Source organism: Gekko japonicus, unplaced genomic scaffold (assembly GCF_001447785.1).
Source record: "Gekko japonicus isolate JY-2015 unplaced genomic scaffold, Gekko_japonicus_V1.1 scaffold107, whole genome shotgun sequence".
Classification (NCBI taxonomy): domain Eukaryota; kingdom Metazoa; phylum Chordata; class Lepidosauria; order Squamata; family Gekkonidae; genus Gekko; species Gekko japonicus.
Genome location: NW_015161406.1, coordinates 918041 through 925707, shown reverse-complemented (window position 1 = coordinate 925707; position 7667 = coordinate 918041). Strand labels below are relative to the sequence as shown.

Here is a 7667-nt window from a genome sequence, read left to right as displayed (position 1 = left end):
GAGGGAGTGTTAGAAGTCAAGGACTGTTTACGCTGTCTCCTGCCTCAGACTTCAGAGGAAGATTACAAGAGAGTTAGAAAGATAGAGAGGTCAGGACACAGAGCATCCTTTCCTTCAGTTATCTGATACTATTCTTTGGAGTCTAGATTGCTAGGACTATTTCCTTCCATTCGGCTTCTTCCCCCTCACACACATTACATCACATGTTCTCTCCACCTTGGCAACATAAGAGCAGGATGTTTTCCTGTATTTCAGACCATCTAGTTAGATTGAAGCCATCTCTCTAGTTTCCTATCTAGTATGGAGTTCCTTAAATAAAAGGACTGTTATTAGTTTTCAAATACAATGAGGCTCAGTGTTACTTTGTTATTTTCCATGCTTGCACGCACACTGTGACCAGATGGGCTCTGCTGTATTAAACCTTGGGCACTCTGCTAACTACAATTCCAAAGAATTTTCTGATCCACAGCAAAGGAGGTGTGCATGCCCATGCCTACTCCTTTGCATAAAAGTGAAATAGAAGAGAAGGTGCTGCAGTAGCTTTAAAGGGAAGAGTAAGGAAGTGATTATAGCAGCACTGGGCAGAAAGATACTGTTAATTGTTTGGACAGTGACTGGTCACTCCCAATTGACCTTCACCCCAACTTTGCTTTAGCCCAATGCATTCTGTTCCCACGTGGTGTAAGAATAATCTGTGTGAACAATCATGAGCAAATGAGCCACAAATTTCTTGATGAGAAATCCATTAAACTAATATTGAATAGTGTTCTGAAATTAATTCATATCTATGGGAACATTGTACATGTATTTTATGTCACCAACATATCAATATCGTCACCATGGAAAGAACCGTGGACATTTATTTATTTATATTTACATTTATATCCTGCCCTCCCCGCCATTTGGCAGGCTCAGGGCGGCTAACAACATATATAAAAATACATTACAATTCCATTAAAACTGTCAATTAATATAAAATCATATAACTTATATTAAAAGATGGCGAATCTTCCAAACTCAACTGTCAACTGAACACTGTCTTAGTGTAAAAACTCCACCCCCTACAGATGGATAACTCCAGAAGGACTTATCTTCAATGGAAGAACCAGGCCTCTTAGTGTAATTTCTCCCATCATGGCTACATCTGAACGCACCAGCCGTCCACTGAAAAGTGAAGCAAGGCAGGTTACTATGGTAACGCCAGCAGATGGGAAGTGCAGATGGATGTCTGTGTTGTCAAGGACTTCCAGAAGCGTTTGTTAGTTGGTATTTCTTTGCATTGCTGCGAAGCCAGCTGATGGCGAGATGGGCCGATTCCTTCATTATGTCACCCAGCTGCCCGGTCAAAGTCAGCTGGCCCTCCCCGTCCATGTGGCTGGCTTCCACGAACATGATCTCTCCCCCTAAGGGGGTCCAAGCCAAACCAATCGCGACGCCTGGTTGATTCAGTCACTCAAATACCTACAGCTCGTACATTGGTGGCCCAAGGATATCTTTCAAGGCGTGGAAGTCAATCGAAATGGGCATTTCCGGTGGCAGGGCCAGGTCAGCTGTCTCGCTGATGGCATCGGGTTTTGCATCTTCCGCAACGTGTTCTTTGCACTCTTCTCCTTCTGTCACTTCCGAGCAATCTGGCTTCATCTCCTTGTGCTGGCCTTCCGCCACTTTAACGGCCATGGCTCGGCAAATCGCTCCGAATTTGCGGTCCAAAGAGCGGACTCCTGCCTCACAGGTGTACCGAGTGCTGATGGCCAGAGTTGCCTCGTGGGGGATCTGGATCTGCTGAGGAGTCAAGCCGTGCTGCTCCAGCTGCTTAGGGATCCTTGTGGAAGGAAGCCAGCAACTAAAACTCCATTCAGTTATAGAAGAGCCAGAACTTTACATGACTTGAGGATAGCCTTTCAAGCCCATACTTTTACATAATTGTGTTCAGCTCCCAAAATAGCAATGCTGATCAGACAAATCCCTGGGGGATTTTTCTTTCCTAAAGTATAATTTTTCCCTCACGGCTAGTTTCTTCCTAGTGGTACATAGTGACAATAACTCACAATCCTAATAAAAATAACAGCCTATGTTATTAATGATGGAAAATGCAATGACTCTTCTCAGGTCTTATGTTTATTCAGTCATGTTTCTTCTATGTAGGCCATGGGTGTTAATGATATTAAATGCCCCCCTAAAATCCCCCTCTCCCTTCCTTTCCTTTAGTAGTGGTTGATGAAAAAATGGAATTTCTGTTTTAGCTAAAAAGAAACCATGTCATGGAGACTTTCCTCTATTTCTGCAGATTTGACTGCTTCTTTATTATTTAAAAGGCTTTTCTTCTCCATATGTTCTAGTAATAACTTTAATTTAGCTGCAGGAGTCTTGTAGAAATATGACCCCATAAACAGACATCAAAAGAGGTTCACCCAGTCACTCAGCTGTTTTAGGCTCTCTCATGCATTCCCTTTAAAAATTTAAATAGTGATAATAATTATTTTTGTATAGCATCGTGTGTGGTATAGCCAGGAGAGCCAAAGATTATCTGGCAGCATTAAGTTCTAGCTCATTAGTATCATGCACCAGTAGGCAGTGAGCTAGACTTATTTTGAGGGCTGAGAGAGCTCTGAAAGAGCTGTGACTCAACCAAGGTCACCCAGCTGGCTTCATGTGGAAGAGTGCAGAATGGAACCTGGTTCCCCATTTTAATGTTGGTCACTCTTAACCACACCACACTGGCTCTCTAAAGTTTAAAGGGACTGCACAAGACAGCCTGTGGTGGAACTGGCCGGCAGCCCTTTTCTGCCCTGCCCTCCTAGGTTTTTCTCAACATCTGGAGAGGCTTTTCTTCCACTCTCTGGTAGGCTATGGCCACCATCTGACCTTTGTACAGAATCGCCCACTGGAAGGCTCAGGACTCTAGCTTTCCTTCCAAGTTTTGAGTCCTTGCCTCTGTGTCTCCTGCCTGGTCACCACAGGGACAGTTCACTGCCGCACGTGCCCCTGGAAAAACAGCTGCTAACCAACTGCCAGCCTTCCCCCTGGTGTTCCTTTTAGAATAGTGTGTCCAAGATGGTGGAGGTCTATGTGGTACAGAGAACCACTACCAGCATCAAAGTTATAAAATATTTAAAAAGGAAATGTTCACATGCATACTTTTAGCACAGCACTACACTGAGCAAGGGATAAAAAAGAAATGGGTAAAAATGCAATTCCTCTGTCCTTCTCTCTATATGTGTGTTAAAATAGGACAGGCTTAGGAAGTTACAGTCTATACTGAATTTCCATTACCTTAAAGCTTGCTCCAGCTCTTTAGGAAAGCACACAGTCAATGGCTGCCTTCCCAGGGGAGAACTTTACATGCTCTCCTGGACTCAGCACTCAGGAAAAAGAAGAGCCCTCCTTCTTGCTGCAAGGAGTTTTTAATCACCTCTCTTTTCCCCACCCCCTGACCAGATCAGGCCATGTCAAAGAGGCTTTTCCTGGAGATCTCCAGGAATCTCCTTCCTGGAGACTCTCTAGCATTCTATTCCTCCAAATCTCTGCTCCTTGCTTGGAGAAGGGGCAGAGCTTGACCCACCCATTCTCTCCTGCTAGATCATGTTTGTATGAAGGTGAGCTAAGGTACGTCTGAGAAGCAATTGAACTGACTTCCTCCTGCTGCTGGCTGTTCTCTGCCCAGAGGGGGGAAAACTTTAAAAATGCACAGTAAAGGTTCTGCTCATCTCAAACCTACCAGGAAAAAATGCATTTCTTCACACAGCCCAGAACAGCTGAGCAGCTGGGAGCACCTCCCCACTGCTCAGCTGTTTCTGTGGCTTTCTCAGGGAATACAAAGCAGGGGTTTAAAGGTACTTGGAGTCCCTTTAAACCCCTAATTTCTGCTCTATCCATGAAGCACCATAAACTGCTTTAAAAGTTTGTGGAAGTTCATGACAATAGATCCATCACGAACTTCAGTTTGTGAACTATGAACAGGGCAAAATTTGTGGTGAATTTTGCTTTGTTGTTCAGTTCATGCCCGTCTTTAGTAGCCATGTCGGTCTGCAGTAGAAGAGCTAGATTCAAGTCCAGTAACACATCAGAGACCAACAAGATTTTGGAGGTATAAGTTTTGAGAATTAAAGTTCCCTTCATCAGATATTGGGTACTGTGCTGCTGCTAGAGAAATTTTACAATTCCGCAGATGTTCCATCAGGCTTTTAGTTGAGGGCAGCAATGGTTAGTACTGGTACCCTCTTTTTTCTCCTATTGTCCCTGTGTCCCCCCCTCCCTGCCTTACTGCACAGAGAGCAATGCTACTGGCAAAACAGGTAGAAATACACTGAATACCGGGTATGAGATGGTATGCCTTCTCGCAGCATCTGAATCTGGTCAACTGTTCTATCTAATACACTGAATACCTGGTATGAGATGGTATGCCTTCTCACAGCATAAGAGTCCAAGCTGTAGCATAAAAGCATTCTACACATTGCAATCCATCATGATGAAACATGACTTCTCAAAGTGTATTAGCATGGCATGAGCATAAAGACAGCATATCTTCCCCTCATCTTCATAGTTTTTTGCCCTCTGCCATCAGGTGGTTCTTTGGATCTAATCAGGAATCTCTCTTGATGAATTTTCCAGAGGATTTTAATGTCTGCTCCTAATTCTTCCCTCCCATCTGATTATACAGCTGAGCACAGGTTCTCATGTTTAACCAATTACCTCACTCCTGAGTCTGGCCTCCAAAGAGATAAAGATGGTAGCTGCAGGAAAGCTCAAATCATGAACACCTGCAAACTTGGACTAGGTCCTATAATAATCATGTTAAACCTTGAAAGAAATAGGGTGCTTTGCCTCACACCACTGTTTTATTCTTACAAAAACCCTATGAGGTAAGTAAGGCTAAGAGTGTGAGACTGGCCCAAAGTTACCCATAGAGCTTCCATGACTGAGTATGGATTCCAAACTGAGTATTGCAGATCTTGGTCTGTAACTCTAAACACTGCACTGCACTGGCTTTCATGGGGTAGCTAATGTAGAACAGTAGCAAACAGATGGGCCTGGGTGTAAGTCACAAGTAAGCCCTACATGTCTTGGAACCAGGATATCTGATGGAGCATGTTCTCACATATGTTCCTGCCCAGGAATTAAGATCACAAGAAGATGTCCTCCTGACTGCCCCATCAATCAAAGAAGCTCATCTGGTGGGCACAAAAGACAGGTTTTTTTTCCATTGATAGCCCCATGATTATGGAACAACAACCTCCCCAGGGAGGTGCAGCTGACCCTCATTTTCAATTTTTAGGATGCAACTGAAGACAGTTTTGTTTAGGACAGACATTGATTAATTTAGTTTGTCTGCCTTAAATTGTGATTTTATGGATTTTTTCTTTATTTACATTATAAGCCACCATGAGTTTCATAAAGTAGAAAAGAAGCTGATAAAATGTTAAAATAATCTTACATTCTAATAGCAAAGTTGGCCAATCTTTGCATACTGAAATCCAGTGACTCGAGTTGTGAACAGGCAAGACAGATCTTTTTACAAACCTGAAAAGGGCCCCAGTTTTACAAAAAAATGTGAAATCTAAAAACAGAAAAAAATAAAAATAAACCAACAACAACTGGGGTGTGTGTTTAAAAACACAAAACAATGTTAAAAGGAGCACCTGTAACTTTAAGCAATGGATTCCCTCTACTTCCCTCCCCAAACCTTGCCCTCCCAAGGCTCCCCCCCCCCAAATCTCCAGGAATTTCTTAACTTGGACCTGGGAACCCTAAGGGGAACAGATCTCTATAGTTGGGAGATCCATTATGATTCCAAGAGTTCTCCAGGTTGGCAACCCTAGAAGGACAGAAGGATGCAGGAAAAGGCAAGATGCTATGGGGCTTTCAGGAAAGGGAATGAGGACGTACCGGGGGGAGGGGGAAGTGAGATGGTCCCACAAGTCCTTGTGGGTTGCCATTGGTAAATAATAATAATAGCAGCAAGTCTCGTGGTGGTTGCTGACAGCCTTGGCCCTGATGTTTCGTCTCTCAAAGGCCATAACAGTTCTGGAACTGACAGAAACAAGGGTTGAATGCAGGTGATAAAGTTGTGGTTGCTTAGTAACTCCTACAATCGCCACTGAGGGGCATTTTTTCTTAAAGCTACAGGCACTGATTCTGTTATTTTAGGCAGTTTTAATCCTCTAGTATATTTTAAAAAATATTATTTCAGGTTTTTCTGCAAGTCTGGGGCTTTCCCCCCAGATTTGTAGAAAGCTCTGCCTTCTCTGCTCATGGTTCTAGTCTCTGAATTTCAGTATCCACAGATTTAGCCATATTGAGAATTAGGTATACCAATGGTAAACATGTAAAAGTCACTCAGACTATAGCATTTTCAGTGGCAGTTCCTATTTGGTGAAATCACCTCCCTGACAAAGTCTGGAAGTCTCCTGTCTGTTTGCCACCCAAGATGAAATAAAAGACAGACACGAGTGTTGGATTTAAATATTGGGCCACTTTATTAAATGACATCTTACTGTAACCAACGGCAAGGGCGAATAGTTCAGCGGTATAATCAAGGCCCGGGGGTCTCCGACCCCTTCCTTGACTTTGACATAGGGCGAGCCACCCAACCCCAGGCTAGGAGCCATCGCCGATGGCGCCCGCCCGGCCGGTTAGCCATTACAGGACGACCCCATAGCCCCAACTCCCGAGCCGCTAGGTTCAAAGAGAGGACCAAACAGGGTGTTCCCCCAGGCAGTCTGCTTTCCCCGCCCCGTGCCGCTAGGCACAAAGGCTGTACTCACTAGACCCCTTTAAACCCAAGAATATGGGTGTTGGCTAGTGCTCACCGTACCGCAACCTACCTACCATCAAGAACCCTGCCATCGCCAAGGCCAAGCCTCGGCTTAGGCCTTTGCGCCCAACGAGAGTCCCATCGCCATCCTTAGCCCCTGCCGTAGGTCTTCCAGAAAGATGTCATTGCCCAATTCAGACAAGTGGACTCCGTCCTGCCTATACAGCTCAGGACGTCCCGGATGTATATTCGGGTGAGGAAGAAAACCGCCTAGGCCACTTTCCAAGATTCTTTGTAGCTCTCTGTTGGCCTTCCTGCGAGCCTTGTCAATGGCCAAAGGACTTATTGCACCTCGCCAAGCTCTACGAGGCACAATGGCCGACCAAATTAAATGTGTCTCCGGCCATCTCCTTCGTATCGCCTGGAAATCATCTCGGGCCTGAAGAATCAAGGCTTTTCCCTTCATCAAGCCCAAATCGTTTCCACCCAAATGTATGACCAGAAACTGTGGTGGCGGCACCGCTTTGTCTTGAAATAACAATTGAAGCAACCCAAACCACTGCAAGCCCCTACGGCCCCGCCACTCCACCGTAGCCCACTGGCTAAGGCCAAGCTGCGAGCCGATCGCCGTTCGTCTGGCGTGGCATGCTGCCCAAAAAACATAACTGTGCCCGCAGATCAAAACAGTCTTCCTGTCCTGCTGGGCAACCAAACCTGGAACAGAGAACACAGTGAACAAAACGAGGGGGAGGAAAAACAACCATCATTTCAACCTTGCCCTGAAGCCATTACTTCCGCACCAAGGGGCGAACATAAGTCCGGAAAACCCCCGAGCGCCACCTGCCCAACCGCTGGATGTCTCCAGCTGTATATCCCATGGCTGCCGCTGTAGACGCGGCACCAATGCGGAAAG

General features: G+C 45.1%; 1 pseudogene; it reads right to left on the bottom strand.

Moving 5' to 3' along the window:
- Window positions 1-651: 651 nt before the first annotated feature.
- Window positions 652-7667, bottom strand: part of LOC107123065 — a 66232-nt pseudogene continuing 59216 nt past the window's right edge.